At 45.9% G+C, this 15139-nt stretch overlaps 1 pseudogene; it reads right to left on the reverse strand.

Moving 5' to 3' along the window:
• Positions 1 to 1729: 1729 nt before the first annotated feature.
• LOC125533191 lies at positions 1730 to 7233 on the reverse strand (annotated as a pseudogene).
• Positions 7234 to 15139: the final 7906 nt, after the last annotated feature.

The following is a 15139-nucleotide window of genomic DNA, read 5'->3' on the forward strand; positions in this document are numbered from 1 at the left end:
GCCATTACATGGTCATCTCGCTCTGGTGGATGGGGCAGGACTAATAATCTTGGTCGAGGTCGAGGTGGTGGTAGAGGCGCAGTGTGGAAATCAGAGGGATCACACCGAGGGGGTGGTAACAATAGGTGGAAAGCCGAGGGAGCAAACACCACATACACACCGAACTTCCCCATGTCAGGAACATCTAACTCTGGTGGATGGAACAAGAAGATGGGCAATCTTGGCCCAGGTGTTGGCAGAGGATCAACATGGAAATCAAATAGACCACATCGGGGAGGTAGTAATAGTAGGATCTAGAAAGGACAGAAGATCATCAATATTGGACAAGGAGGGAGTTCAAACTTTACACCAGCGGAACAGGAGATACATGCACGAGTTGATCCAATCATGAAACAAGCACAGAGGATCATCCGTGAATCAAGGTATAGTTTCTAGCCCAATGCAGGTCAAAAAAAATGACAAGTACTGAAAACTAGCAATAATTCTTCAGGTGCTAAGCTGGCATATAGATTATAATATGAGTGTAGGGTTTAAGTTTGAATTTCACAGTCTTAAGTAACTGCAGTGATTGAAAAATGCACCTGATCTTGTACACCCCAAGTGGCTCCTTGTCTATGTTTGTATCCCTCACTCGTAGTCTATCTACTTCCATACTTTGCAGGGATGGAATCAGGCTTTCTGAAGATGACCGGATGTTCATTGTTAAAAATATTCTCACGTATCACGCAGAGAAGGAAAAGAAGATGGCAGGGCATGACAAGTACATAGTGGTCAGCAGCTTGCCTTTCTGTCTTACGATGCATCACAAGAACAAGAACCAAAACGGAAATGCCTTGACAATTCTTTTCCTGCTTGCATGCAGGTTGCTAAGCACCAAAGATTCAACAATAGGTGCTTTCACGTGGTGTCCTTAGACCGGCCCGCTATAGATTTCTCCTACATGAAGTGCCTAAAGAACATGATCATGATTCAGTACCCACGCGATGCAAGTTCATTCTGCACAAAGTACTTTACTTCCAATGGTGAAGCATAGCATGTTCATTTGTTTCAAACTGTGTGTGCTTGCAGTAGTGCAATGCCCAACCCCCTAAAATGACCTCATACTGGCTTACACGATTTATGTGGACTCAGATGCCCACAAACTTCTATAATTTCGGTGTGTGCTTGAAAATATTGTATAACTGTGATGCTATTTCTTCTGAACATTAGGAAACAAAAATCCGGTATGCTTGAACTTATATAATTTGGTATGCTTGGAAACATCCTATAATTGTGAGATAGTTTCCGAGCATCAGCAACCGAAAAGAACATAAATGCTTGCTGGAGAGTTTGTACTTCAGCAATATTCTTTGAGTTAGTGGCAAACACCAAAAAATAAGGTTTGTCAGCTTTCAACGCTCATCCGAAAAAGCTCGAGTCGAAGAGTGGAGGTCGCTCGTAACTCGAGATGTAGGCACACGCACACGGAACAGAAAGAGTGATATATAGATGGAACGTTACTTCAAGACACCGGCCTGAAAATGTATGTCTCAAAATAACCAAGTACTAATCAAAAGCAATGACAGATTCAGAACAATTCCATGTTATTACTTGTTGTATCTTCAAACAACTCTATAACTGAAATTTAAATGACACCCAGCTATGATATTGACATGAGATGCAGATGATACACCCGCCAGGCTAGATGTACTCGCTGATTATTAGCTACAAGGAAAAGAATCATACAGGCTCAAGCAGCAGCAACTCCGGCCTTCATCTCGGCTGCGGCTTTCCTTTGGCGTGATTCAAGGTATGAATTGAGGATCGCGGGCCTGGCCGTCTCGAAGGCGCAGTAGCCTATGGCACTGAAGCATGCAGATGCGGTGTGCAGAACCCCGGGACAGGTCCTTGAGACCTTCCTCGGCAATGACCTCCTGCATCCTGCGGCTCCCCTCGGTGCCCACCCACCCTGGTCATCAGCCGTGTCTTACGACATGATCGACATCCAGCGGCGTGGTGAGCCCGACCACTGACGAAGCCGCCACACAGCACGCTCTTGATGAGGGCGAAGGCCTTGAGGCACTCGAAGGAGGAGTAGCTGAGCACACGCTGGCGGGGAGGTTGCGGAGCAGGGTGGCAGCGTAGAGGCCGAAGAAGCCATCGCCCGTCGGTCTGGGGGATCTGGAGCAGCACCTGCCTAGAGCGGCCCATGGCAGCGCCGGACTGCAGGCGCTGCGTGATGAGCTCCTTGGGGAGCATAATGGCGGGGAGGAGATGTTGCCGCTGGCGCCAGCGTGCGGAGCAGCGACTTGGCGAGCTCGCAGTGGCCGAGGAGGAGGCTGAGCCGAGGATGCCGGCGGAGAGGCCCAGCGGCCCGTCGGTGCGGAGGATGTCTACGAAGACCTGCCAGGACCCGCGTCATGACGGCGTCGTAGGTGAAGCCCCCCGCGCACGCAGGGCCGGCCCTGTGTTTCGGGGGAAAACGGGCATACGCCGACGGCCAAACCTATGCCTACGGCTGCCGTCGGCCTAGTTTGAGATATGCCGACAGCCAAGTCCTGGCCGTCGGCTTACACTGGCCGTCGGGTTACGTGGATCTATGCCGACGGCCGCCGTCGGCACAGAACGGCCGTCGACCTAGCCGCAGACATGCCGACAGCAGCCATCGGCATAAATCAGCCGTCGGTATAACTGTGGGCCTGGCGACCCCGCCCGTGACTGGCGGCTAACGCCGTCAAACCTATGCCGACGGTCGGGAAGGGCGGTCGTCGGCATATCTCCGCATGCCACGTCACCGATCCGCGGCGTAGGTATGCCGACGGCAGCCGTCGGCATATCTGCCACGTCACCGATCCGCGGCACGGCGCCCACCAGAACTCTGCCGTATCTATGCCGACGGCTTTGCCGTCGGCATAGCTATTTCTTTTACATACTTTTTTAGATGATGAACTTGAGTATGTTTAGATGATGAACTGTCATATTTATGCATAATTCCATATTATTCTGCTTTGAAATGTTGTGAAATGAATTGAAAAAGAGAAAACAAGGAAAATAAAAAAACAAAAAAAACTATGCATACGGCAAAGCCGTCGGCATATATAAGCCCAGGAGTTACCAGGGCTTGCCACGTGGCAGATCTATGCCTACGGCCATGCCGTCGGCATAGATTTTCATCTATGCCGACGGCTTTGCCGTAGGCATAGCCCTGCCGCCAGGAGAAACCAGGGAAAGACACGTGGCTGAGCTATGCCTACGGCTTTGCCGTAGGCATAGCACTGCCACCAGGAGCACCACGGAACGCCACGTGGCAGAGGTACGCCGACGGCTAGGCCGTCGGCATAGATTTCTACCTATGCCGACGGCCAAGCCGTCGGCGTACCTCTGCCACGTGGCGTCCCATGACTCGCCCGCGCTTTTGACGGCGCCGTCCGTTGCCGTCAGACGGAAAAACACTGCCGACGGCTAAACTATGCCGACGGCTGACCCCGGCCGTCGGCATAGGCCCCTATGCCGACGGCTATACTACGCCGACGGTCTGACAAGACTACACTGACGATATATACGCCGACGGGTCTATGCCGACGGCAGCCGTAGGCATAGATCTATGCCGACGGCAAAGGACCTATGCCGACGGCCCCTAGCCGTAGGCATAGACCGCGAGTTCGGTAGTGGGAGGCCCTAGGCGAACTCGACGACACGGGCCCTCTAAGTCCTAAGACCATATAGATATGTATGTGTTTGTGTGCTACATATATATATAACTCCATTTGCATAATACTAAAAGTATACTTTCAATCACACATCTTTAGTTTGAAATTTGACTACAATAGTTGTTGGACAATGCAAAATAAAACAAACATGACATGATTACCTCAAATAGGAAACACATTTATTTGCTCCTCTGTATACTTTCGCAATCTTCATTGACCTTAACATCTGGATTTTCATGCTCGGGATTAGTTCCTTGCCTATGTTCTTCACTGACATCAACAATACTTGAAGATGTAAAATACTTTGTCAAAGAACCCTTTGGTGGTTGAATTTTCAGATGTATTTATTTCTTTCTTTTTCTTTTTTCAGCACCCGACAAATGCTTATTAGGCAACATGGCATGCTAATGTCCTAATATTACAAAGCAAAGAGTAGACAACAAATTAGAAATTTATAGATCACAGAATGACAAAAAATTAGGATGATTGAATACATACTATGAAAGATTGAATTAGAAAATTATACATAAAAAATTAGATACTTCATGGGATGAATCATTGATGAATAGTTTAATATACGTACTAAAGAAACTACTGGAATTGGGGATGGACGAATGGATCAGGAACATCCGAACATGGATATTGGGTACGGACCTACGTTCGCATACATATGTATTGCCGTATTGCTGGAAGGCCGAGTTGTCGGATTGCTGCGTGCCGCGGCGGCAACAAGCGGCTGAGGCACCGAGCGAGGAACGACAGAGCGACGGGCTGATGAGACGACGAAGAAGAACTGACGAGCGACGAATGGGAAAAGTCAGATTTTTTTATTTTTGAGAAGAAAGGAAAAGCCAGACATTCCGATTGATTTGTTTCACACGTACGCGTGCATCGAGCGGCTGTAACTTGCGTGCGTGACGCTTCGCTGCGCATTACTAGGCGATTCGATGGGCCGAGCCCATCTTGTTTTCTTCCTCTCATAATTTTTCCCTTGTCTATTTTTTTGCTGGACTATACTATATGTGTACTACATCATGGGCCCCCCTTCCATCCTGGGCCCTGGGCCGTCGCCCCTCTGCCCATGCCCCAGGGCCGGCCCTGCGCGCACGCCCCGATGGCCGCCCGCGCGAGTGAGGAGGCCGAGAAGACGGGCGGATGGGGTGGAGGAGGAGTGAGGTGAGGTCGGAGAAGAGCGAGGGGAAGTCCTGAGAGCGGCTAGAGCACGGGAACGCTCCCTCGAGCAGCTCGACGATGGCATCTCGCCGCTGCCGGCGCCGGCGCCACCGCGATGGATTTGGTGGAGGACGGGGGATCCGGAGCTAAAACAAAAGTGACTATTACCTGAATCTTTTTGTGTTTGTTTGTTTTTTGAGTTTTCCGAAGTCTAGAAAAGTAGACTAACAAAAAATTAAAAATAACTAAACAAACTAAATAACAAAGAAGTAAAATAATTGAAGGTATAGGAACGTATGCTGACTGATAGTGATAGTAGTACAAAAAAGGGCATTTTTAGAGGTGATGGCACCGTCTACTGAGTACTTGCATAAAACTAAGATTCTTCTTGGTGGTGCCCAACTTTGCTAGTTACAATAATTAAGGTGTTGTGTGTAAGGAATTGATGGTTGCACGCTTGCGAAAGAAAGTAAATTGTCCAGATTGCAAAAAGTTCAGAATAAGTTGATCGAAATTGTGATTATGAGGAATAGAAAATCGGCATCCATAATTTTACAAGTGACATCTCTCCAAAGAACATAGCATAGGTGTGGAAAATATCTAATACTTTGTATTCTAGTGTGTTGGTAAAAATAGGCACGTCATCAGCCAATAACTCATACATTGTATTTAGATTATTTAAACTTTTTTGAAAACACAAACATTAAAAAAGTAAATTTGGAAAAGAAAGAAGGACATAAGTAAGAAATAAAAAACCCCAAAGGAAACCGTAAAAATAAGCAGGAGAAGAAATGAACCAGAGCCGGTCAGGAGCCTTTTGGAAAGTTTTCATAACCGACATCTGTGGGCACTAAACAGGCCAGCCTACTTACCGCAGCTCTATGTGGCAGGGCAACAGTTTGCCGCACAGAGCGGCAAATAGGATTTTCTGCTCTTACTACCTCTATAGATTTTGTTTTTCTCAAAACAAAACAAAAACCCTCTATAGATGTCGTATTGGGCCCGGAGTCTCTGAATGAAACAGAAAAAATAATAATAAGAACTCAATCCCTTCCAATCACCCGACCTGACCTACTCGGTGCTAACCGGTGCTACTTGTACAGGTTCTTCTTCATGGCAAAACTACACAAGACTTTGTGTAGCTTAGCAAAGTCAACTAGACAAAATTTTGTGTAGTTTCGTCGTGGAGAAGAAACTATACAAGTAGCACCGGTCAACATACTAACATAATGCAAGATTGATCACATCTTGGCGGCCTCTAACATCCATATATGAGGCAACCGGCCAGCTATAAACAATGGTCAATATGCAACAACAATATATCAAGGGCAACCTTAGATATAAATAAGTACTAACCTAATAGTCTCTTTCTAGCTAACCATCCTCTGAAAACTCGATGAATCAGTACTGCAGCGCGCCGGTGGCGTTGCAAAGGTTGGTGCCACAAGAATGCTATTACTAAGGTTTGGATTCCTACAATAGCCTGAAATTGCTTTGTGAATCACTTGCATACTGAATAGCAGAGGTGCGAAAGCCATGACCACACCAAGGCGGCGAAGGTCCGGCGGGCGGAGCGCGATTGGTCGTCATCGAGGGCACGGAGACGGAGGCCGAGGGGCGTCGGGATCAAGGGACCGTCGTAGTGCTTCAGGCAGTGGAGCGAGGGCGGAGTGGGAACCAACTGGAGTTGGGTTGTAGTTGTTGTGAATGAAACAACAGATAGAAGCCAACAACATCATTTTGTCCCCAGCCTCCGGCGCGCGCTGCTAGCCACGAGCCAGGGATTTAGTCCCGGTTCGTGGCCAACCGGGACTACAGGGCGGGGGCCTTTAGTCCCGACTTATTAGTTCCGGTTGATGAAGCGGGACTAAAAGCCCTTACGAACCGGGACTAATGGCCGATCCTTTACTAGTGTGTACATTTATTTGTATTGGACATGCACTTAGAGGAAGAAAGGTGGGTCTGTTACAGATGAGTAACAGGGAGCTGGTCACCGTTACCCACAGTGATAGAAGGAGGCGGGGAGTTGAGGCCAGAGGGGAGTGACAGAGTGGGTGATAATGGGAGTGGAGGCCACATGCGACGTCGCATCGGTATCCAACAACCGGTCGAAGGAGGTGGTCCCTGTTGGAGGCACGGCGCCAGCGCCGGCAACAACAGCGAGTGCTGGAGTCAGGCCTGGCAGCGTGTTTGCAAACGACCCAGCAACGTTGGTGAGGCCGGAGGAGGTGGGGGAGTCGGAGCCGTCGCCGCCGCCGGCAGCAGTTGGTGGGCGATGGAGCTGTTTGTCGCGGACAAGATCATGGGCGCCAGACGGTGAAGGCCGTGGCGTTGTGGACGCGAACGATATTGCGTACGTCGATGGAGACATTCTCGTACAACCACTCGACGATGCATTGGTCCACTGTCGACCACTTGTCGTCGCATTGCTTGACTGTGGTTGGGGAGGAGGCGAGGTGACCGTCGATGAAGCCGGAGTCAACGATGATGCCATCCATGAAACAACACCACTGCGAGTAGTTGTTGGGCTCAGCGATGTCAAGCACAACCGAGGCACGGGGCATCAACATGTTCACAGTTTGGAGAGATGCGGTGGAGGGCGGAGCAGTACTAGCAGGCGTGAACGGCGAGCCGTGTGGCGCAACCGTGCCCGTGGGAGCGGCAGAGGAGGAGGAGCCACCGTCGGATTCGAGGAGAGGATTGTTGTTGTCCAAGGCGAAGGCAACGGAGAGGGAGAGCGCCGCGCATGGATAGGCGGGATTAGATCGCGCTATCTATCTGGTTCCGTGCAACAAGATGGAATGGGAGTCTGTTCCGCTGAATAGGAGGATTGTTGTTGTATTGATCGATCATTCAAATATTTTCTTACATGAGCTAGTAAAGAGAGCCGAGCGCCGTGGCGCAAGACTCGATCCAAGTCTGTTCCGCTGGCACTGTCAGCAAGGAGCTGCGGCGAGGCGGGTACGGCCTTGGGGGTTGGAGTGGTCGCGGAAGGGGGAGGCGGCGACTCATGGCGGATCTACCAATATGGCGACATCTTGGGGTGGCCTCTGCCCTGTTCGGGCCTCTGTTTTGCGAAGAAGACTGGCGGCAACGATTCCGGTTTCCTGGTGCGTGCGAACAATTAGACATCGCTGGGACACATTATGAGACACATGACCATTTTCACAATATGTTTTAAGTGTTAAACTGCATACATACAGCTTAGTAAAATAATGTTCGGCATCACACTTACATATGTGTAAAATAGTTGTTATGGATAACTAGAAGCGCCATTTATTAGTTGTTTGCATGTGTTGTACAATAGTGAGGTAACTACATGGAACCACCACATTTGGGGTTAGTATAACATGAAACCACCACAAATCAACGGAAATCTCAAATAGCAACTACTCCCTCCGTCCGGAAATACTTGTCATTAAAATGAATAAACGGGGATGTATCTAGATGTATTTTAGTTCTAGATACATCCTTTTTTGTCCATTTTGATGACAAGTATTTTTGGACGAAGGGAGTACCTTTGAGGCCATTGATCACATATTTAATTTGTTTGTTCTAACAGCAAAACTGATGGCTGAGTCCCGCATGTCAATGCTAACTATTGACAACAATATCGGGTAATGACATTTGTTGAAAAACAAAAGAAAACTTGAAACACCAAATATCTGGTCATCACATGAGTCAGGACGGTTTACTTCCTCCTCGACCCCCATGTCGCCCACGCTCGGGCGACTCGGGTGGTGCCGCAACCCTAGCCGCCAGGGCACTACCTCCTCCCTTCCCTCCTTCCTCTCCGCCGGGCTAAGCCCTGGAGCCGACGACGGTGGCGGGGGTATATCTCTCTCCCGTGTCATGGGGGTGATGCGGGGCCCCTTAGTGTGAGGAGGCGCGACCGATCGGGTCTTGGAGCTGTGGCAGTAGGGCCTGCTTCGGGCAACGGCAATGGATGCGGTCGGTGATGTCGACTGGTTGTGTGATGGTGGGCCATCTGACCTCGGATCGGCGATGGCGGCGTGGAAGGCCTGGTGGATAGGTCGGCGGCATGCGTGGTCCGGCCTTCGGTCAGATCTGATTTGGCCGGTGCGGCCTGCTCGCTGCGTGCCGCCAGAGATCGGTGGCGACCCGTGCACACAATGCTAGATGGAGGTTCGCCGAGCAGATCCGGGCGAAAACCTTGCTCTCGGCTAGTTGCCAAGGCCGGCGATGTCGGTGCTCTTTTTTGTCGTTCCCTTCTTGAAGGCATCGCCACAGAGAAGCTCCAGAACTCTATCCGCTACCTTCGGAGGAACCCTAGATCAGTCAATCGAATGACGGTGGCACTCTTGTGTTATCCCCTCCTTGGGGGCGTCATTCTTGGAGGTGTGCATTGGCTCGAGGGACCAGTTGACGATTTCAATGAAGCGACGTTTCATGTGACGCATCGACGATGTGGAGTCTCAGCGGCGTGGCGCCGCAGGGCCTCGACGACGGATATGTGATGATGAACGTGCGTAGGGAGGTGGCGTCGACGACAGGCTGACAAGGTTGATGTGTCGGTACCCGCCGAGAGTGCACTGGACCGGTGTGTGCCTTAGATCCAGTGATTGCGGCTTGGTTGAGGCCTTCGGTTTTAGATGTTGGGCTTTGGCGTGACATCTGGGCAGGCGGCCCCGACAATATGCACTCCTTCATCGAGTTGGTAGGAGTAGCGATAGATATTGCCAAGATAATAGACTTATTGATGTATTACTTTATAAGGTCTTGGTGAATAATTAATAAAATGATTGTGTGCATCGCCCTGATGCAAAGCCTGATATCATCCTCCTTTAAAAAAAATATCGGGTAAATTGACAAATACAGTACATTTTTACTTATTTCCACATTAATAGAGCAGACAAGTAAAAAAACTATTTATAGGATAGTAATTGGATAAGAGAGCGTCTACCCTGTCAACAGATAGGGAGAGAGCAAAAGCTGTCTAAGCAAACTGAGAAACAGTTGACATAGCAAAACCGGAAACTAGGTCAGCAACATGAGCAGCATAACCACCAACCAAGCCCATCCAGCAGCCACCAACTGCACCATAGCAATTCCACAAGGAATGCCAGAACACAAAGCGAATACTTGTCGCCGGTCCACCCTAGCTGCTGCAGCGGATGTCAAAGCCACCCTCCACGAGATCGTCACTGCACATGACACGGCTCTCGCGCATGATCCTCCCACGAAGTTGCCTGCCCCGTGAATCGGCCGGCACATATCCATACCCAGGTATTAAAAATTGCGTCGATGCAAGCGCAAAAACCGTGCCGCTCTCGAGCATAAAGGACTCGGGACATACTGGCATTTTGCCATCCAAAGCAAACAGAAGCAGAAGTAGAAGAGCTGAAATCCCAGAGCCCACCGGCGACCTGACGATCGATCGGCACCGATGGCCGGCGGGAGGAAGCGGGAGTGGATACGTAAGAAGATGACGGCGGCAGCCGGGAACGGGTCGCTGCGCATGCGCGCGCTGTCCATGGCGCTGCGGCAGCGGAGGAGACGGCTGCCGCGCGTCGACCTACTCCGGTTCTTCTACGAGAGCATCGTGTTCCGGCTGCTGTGGGTGCTCGAGTCCATCATCGTCCTCGCCAGGCTCTGCTTCTTCTTCCTCCGCTTCGGCTTCCGGCTGTAAAATAAACTGAGCTGTAATTTGTTTGACGGTAGTAACCGAGCTGTGTTCATGTGCGGTGTCTTGAAATCTTCTTTGCTTTGCTCCAAAACATTGTAAACAATTCACAAATTCAGCAATTAATCTACTCTGTCTTCCTACAAAAGTTCTGTTATTGGCTATTTTAGATCAAGCTATTTTCCTTTCTATATAGGCATGTCTGAAAATATTTCTCATATTTTGCCTCATTCCGATGTATACATATATGCTTGAATTGTTGGAGCCTCTATGATTGGTAGTTTGCTGGAAAAAGTAGACATATCATCAGCCAACAACTCTTTGTATTTAAATTACCCAATTGGTAGTTTGTTGGAGCCTCTGTGAACTGGTACGAAAAAGTTTTAGAAGCTTCCCTGTATATTTTTTCTTTTTTGTATGTTTCATTCATCTACTTTTCTTTTGCTTTCTACCTTTTCTATTATTTCTTTGTTTCGTCTTCATTTTCAAATACATGTTGACTTTTTTAAATACATGTTGAATTTTTTTCAGATACACAGTAAACATCTTTTCAAATATACAATGAAAATTTATTGACCACTAGTAAAATGTACATTGAACATTTTTTTAAAACACAATGAACATTTTTGAACACACGCTCAACATTTTCCAAAAATTTTGTGACCATTCTTTGCAAAATGTATGAACAACTTTCGAATGGCGCAAACATTTTATTATGTTATGAATATTTTTTAAAATTAATTGATATTTTTACATTTCATGAATATTATTAAAAATTTCATCAACATATTATTAAACATGTGAACAATTTTGAATGTGTAACTTGTTATATTGAATGATACAAACCTTGTGCGGACAATTTTTTAAATTTATGAACATTTTTTTAGAAATTTCATGAACATAGTTTTAAACATGTCAGCCTTTTAAAAATGGCATGAAATTTATTTTTGAAAGGTCTAAATAATTTTAGGAATTAGGCAAACAAAATTTTACATTTCATGAACATTTCTTATATACATGGTGAATGTTGTTAAATTTTTAATAAAAGTAATTTATGTTATACATATATTGAAAATATTGTGAAATATAAACAAAAGTAGGGGTAGTGATATGTATCGCCCGCAATGGTCCCTGATTGACCAACAGCTCATGGTCAGGGCATCGAGCTAGTTTTTCTTTTTAGAAATCTCGCCCACTTTATTGATTCATAGCAATGTTCATAGGTACAAAATTTGGGTCATGAGAATTGCCCAACCAAACATGTCTACATATGCCTAGATTACAAGCAAACTTGATGAGCTTGTGAGCCTACGTCGAGCTAGCTCGGTGATACCATGGTGTGGGTGTGGGCGAAGGCATAACCTCGGATCACCGTCCGCCCTGCTCGATGTTAGTGTAGGTACAACTTGCAAGTTCTTTCTTCTTGTCTTTTTCTCCTGCACCAAAATATCAACAAATTCAAAAAAAAGTTCACGAATTTTAAAAAAACTTGAATTATGTTTTTCACAAATTTGAAAATATAAGTTAATTTGAAAAATGTTAGAAAATTTAGAAAAGTTGACAAATTTATAAATTGTTCACTAATTTGAAAACAATATTTAATTTTCGAAAATATTCCTGAATTTATAATTTTTAAAATTTGATTTTTCCCCTGAATTCAAAATTTTTCAGTATTTGTTTGAGAAATACGTATCGGGAAAAGTTCATTTTTTTTGTAGATATCAAAGATATGCAAGGATTCGAAAAATATTTTTACACCTAGACAAATTTGTAAAATGTTTCTGAAATTGAAATATGTATGTAACAAAATTTTAAAAAGGAAAATGCAAAAAAAAGAAGGAAAAAGAAAAAACAGGCAAAACGAATTAACTAAAAAGAAGGAAAAGCTGAAAACTAAAATATGAAGAAAAAACATCTGGGACATTCCCAAAACCGGCAGCGTAAAACTGTTCGTTGTGTGATAACGGGCTAGCCCAAGAAATGTCCTCATGTTAGTGAGCAAAATGGGGTATTGCTCGCAACGAGATAGCATTTGGTGCATAGACATTCCCCGCAGCGCGCAACGAGCAAACACAAGGCATATGTGGTAAGCAATATTAAAAAACATATCAAAACATCAACACGAGAGTAACTAGGTTACACCTTGCGAGGGACCTTCAGGGGTCACTTTTGGTGCCCGGGGAGCACGCCAAGTGGTGTGTCCAGCCGCCGCCTGCTACCTCTTGAGCACTGGGTTGGTTTTCCCTTGAAGAAGAAAGGGTGATGCAGCAAAGTAGCGTAAGTATTTCCCTCAGTTTTTGAGAACCAAGGTATCAATCCAGTAGGAGGCCACGCACGAGTCCCTAGCACCTACACAAACAAATAAACTCCTCGCAACCAATGCAATAAAGGGGTTGTCAATCTCTTCACGGTCACTTACGAGAGTGAGATCTGATAGATATGATAAGATAATATTTTTGGTATTTTTATGATAAAGAGAAATAAAGATGCAAAGTAAAATAAAAGGCAAAATAAATAACTAAGTATTCGAAGATTAATATGATGGAGAATAGACCCGGGGGCCATAGGTTTCACTAGTGGCTTCTCTCGAGAGCATAAGTATTACGGTGGGTGAACAAATTACTTTTGAGCAATTGACAGAATTGAGCATAGTTATGAGAATATCTAGATATGATCATGTATATAGGCATCATGTCCGAGACAAGTAGACCGACTCCTGCCTGCATCTACTACTATTACTCCACACATCGACCGCTATCCGGCATGCATCTAGAGTATTAAGTTCAAGAGAACAGAGTAACGCTTTAAGCAAGATGACATGATATAGATGCATAAACTCATGCAATATGAAATAAACCTCATCTTGTTATCCTCGATGGCAACAATATAATACATGCCTGGCTTCCCCTACTGTCACTGGGAAAGGACACCGCAAGATTGAACCCAAAGCTAAGCACTTCTCGCATTGCAAGAAAGATCAATCTAGTAGGCCAAACCAAACTGATAATTCAAAGAGACTTGCAAAGATAACCAATCACACATAAAAGAATTCAGAGAAGATTCAAATATTGTTCATAGATAAACTTGATCATAAACCCACAATTCATCGGTCTCAACAAACACACCTTAAAAGAAGATTACATCGAATATATCTCCACAAGAGAGGGTGAGAACTTTGTATTGAGATCCAAAAAGAGAGAAGAAGCCATCTAGCTAATAACTATGGACCCGAAGGTCTGAAGTAAACTACTCACACTTCATCGGAGAGGCTATGGTGTTGATGTAGAAGCCCTCCGTGATCGATGCCCCCTCCGGCGGAGCTCCGAAAAAGGCCCCAAATGGGATCTCATGGATACATAAAGTTATGGCGGTGGAATTAGGCTGTTGGCTCCGTATCTAGTAGTTGGGGGGTACGTAGGTATATATAGGAGGAAGAAGTACGTCGGTGGAGCAACATGGGCCCCACGAGGGTGGAGGGTGCGCCTGGGGGGGGGGGGGGGGGGCGGGGGGGGGGGGGGGGGGTAGGCGCGCCCCTACCTCGTGCCTTCCTGGTTGATGTCTTGACGTAGGGTCCAAGTTATCTGGATCACGTTCGTTCCGAAAATCACGTTCCCGAAGGTTTCATTCCGTTTGGACTCCGTTTGATATTCTTTTTCTGCGAAACTCTGAAATAGGAAAAAAAACAATTCTGGGCTAGGCCTCCGGTTAATAGGTTAGTCCCAAAATAATATAAAAGTGTATAATAAAGCCCAATAATATCCAAAACAGGATATAATATGGCATGGAACAATAAAAAAATATAGATACGTTGGAGACGTATCAAGCATCCCCAAGCTTAATTCCTGCTCGTCCTCGAGTAGGTAAATGATAAAAATAGAATTTTTGATGTCGAATGCTACTTGGCATAATTTCAATGTAATTCTCTTAATTGTGGTATGAATATTCAGATCCGAAAGATTCAAGACAAAAGTTCAATATTGATATAGAAATAATAATACTTCAAGCATACTAACTATGCAATTATGTCTCTTCAAAATAACATGGCCAAAGAAAGTTATTCCTACAAGATCATATAGTCTGGCTAAGCTCCATCTTCACTACACAAAGTATTTAAATCATGCACAACCCCGATGACAAGCCAAGCAATTGTTTCATACTTTTGGTGTTCTCAAAAAATTTCAATCTTCACGCAATACATGAGCGTGAGCCATGGACATAGCACTATACGTGGAATAGAATGGTGGTTGTGGGGAAGACAAAAAGGGATAAGATAGTCTCATATCAACTAGGCGTATCAACAGGCTATGGAGATGCCCATTAATAGATATCAATGTGAGTGAGTAGGGATTGCCATGCAACGGATGCACTAGAGCTATAAGTATATGAAAGCTCAACAAAAAGAACTAAGTGGGTGTGCATCCAACTCACTTGCTCACGAAGACCTAGGGCATTTTGAGGAAGCCCATCATTGGAATATACAAGCCAAGTTCTATAATGAAAAATTCCCACGAGTATATGAAAGTGATATCATAGGAGACTCTCTATCATGAAGATCATGGTGCTACTTTGACGCACAAGTGTGGTAAAAGGATAGTAGCGTTGTCCCTTCTCTCTTTTTCTCTCATTTTTTTAC

The sequence above is a fragment of the Triticum urartu genome, chromosome 1 (assembly GCF_003073215.2).
Source record: "Triticum urartu cultivar G1812 chromosome 1, Tu2.1, whole genome shotgun sequence".
NCBI classification, from domain to species: domain Eukaryota; kingdom Viridiplantae; phylum Streptophyta; class Magnoliopsida; order Poales; family Poaceae; genus Triticum; species Triticum urartu.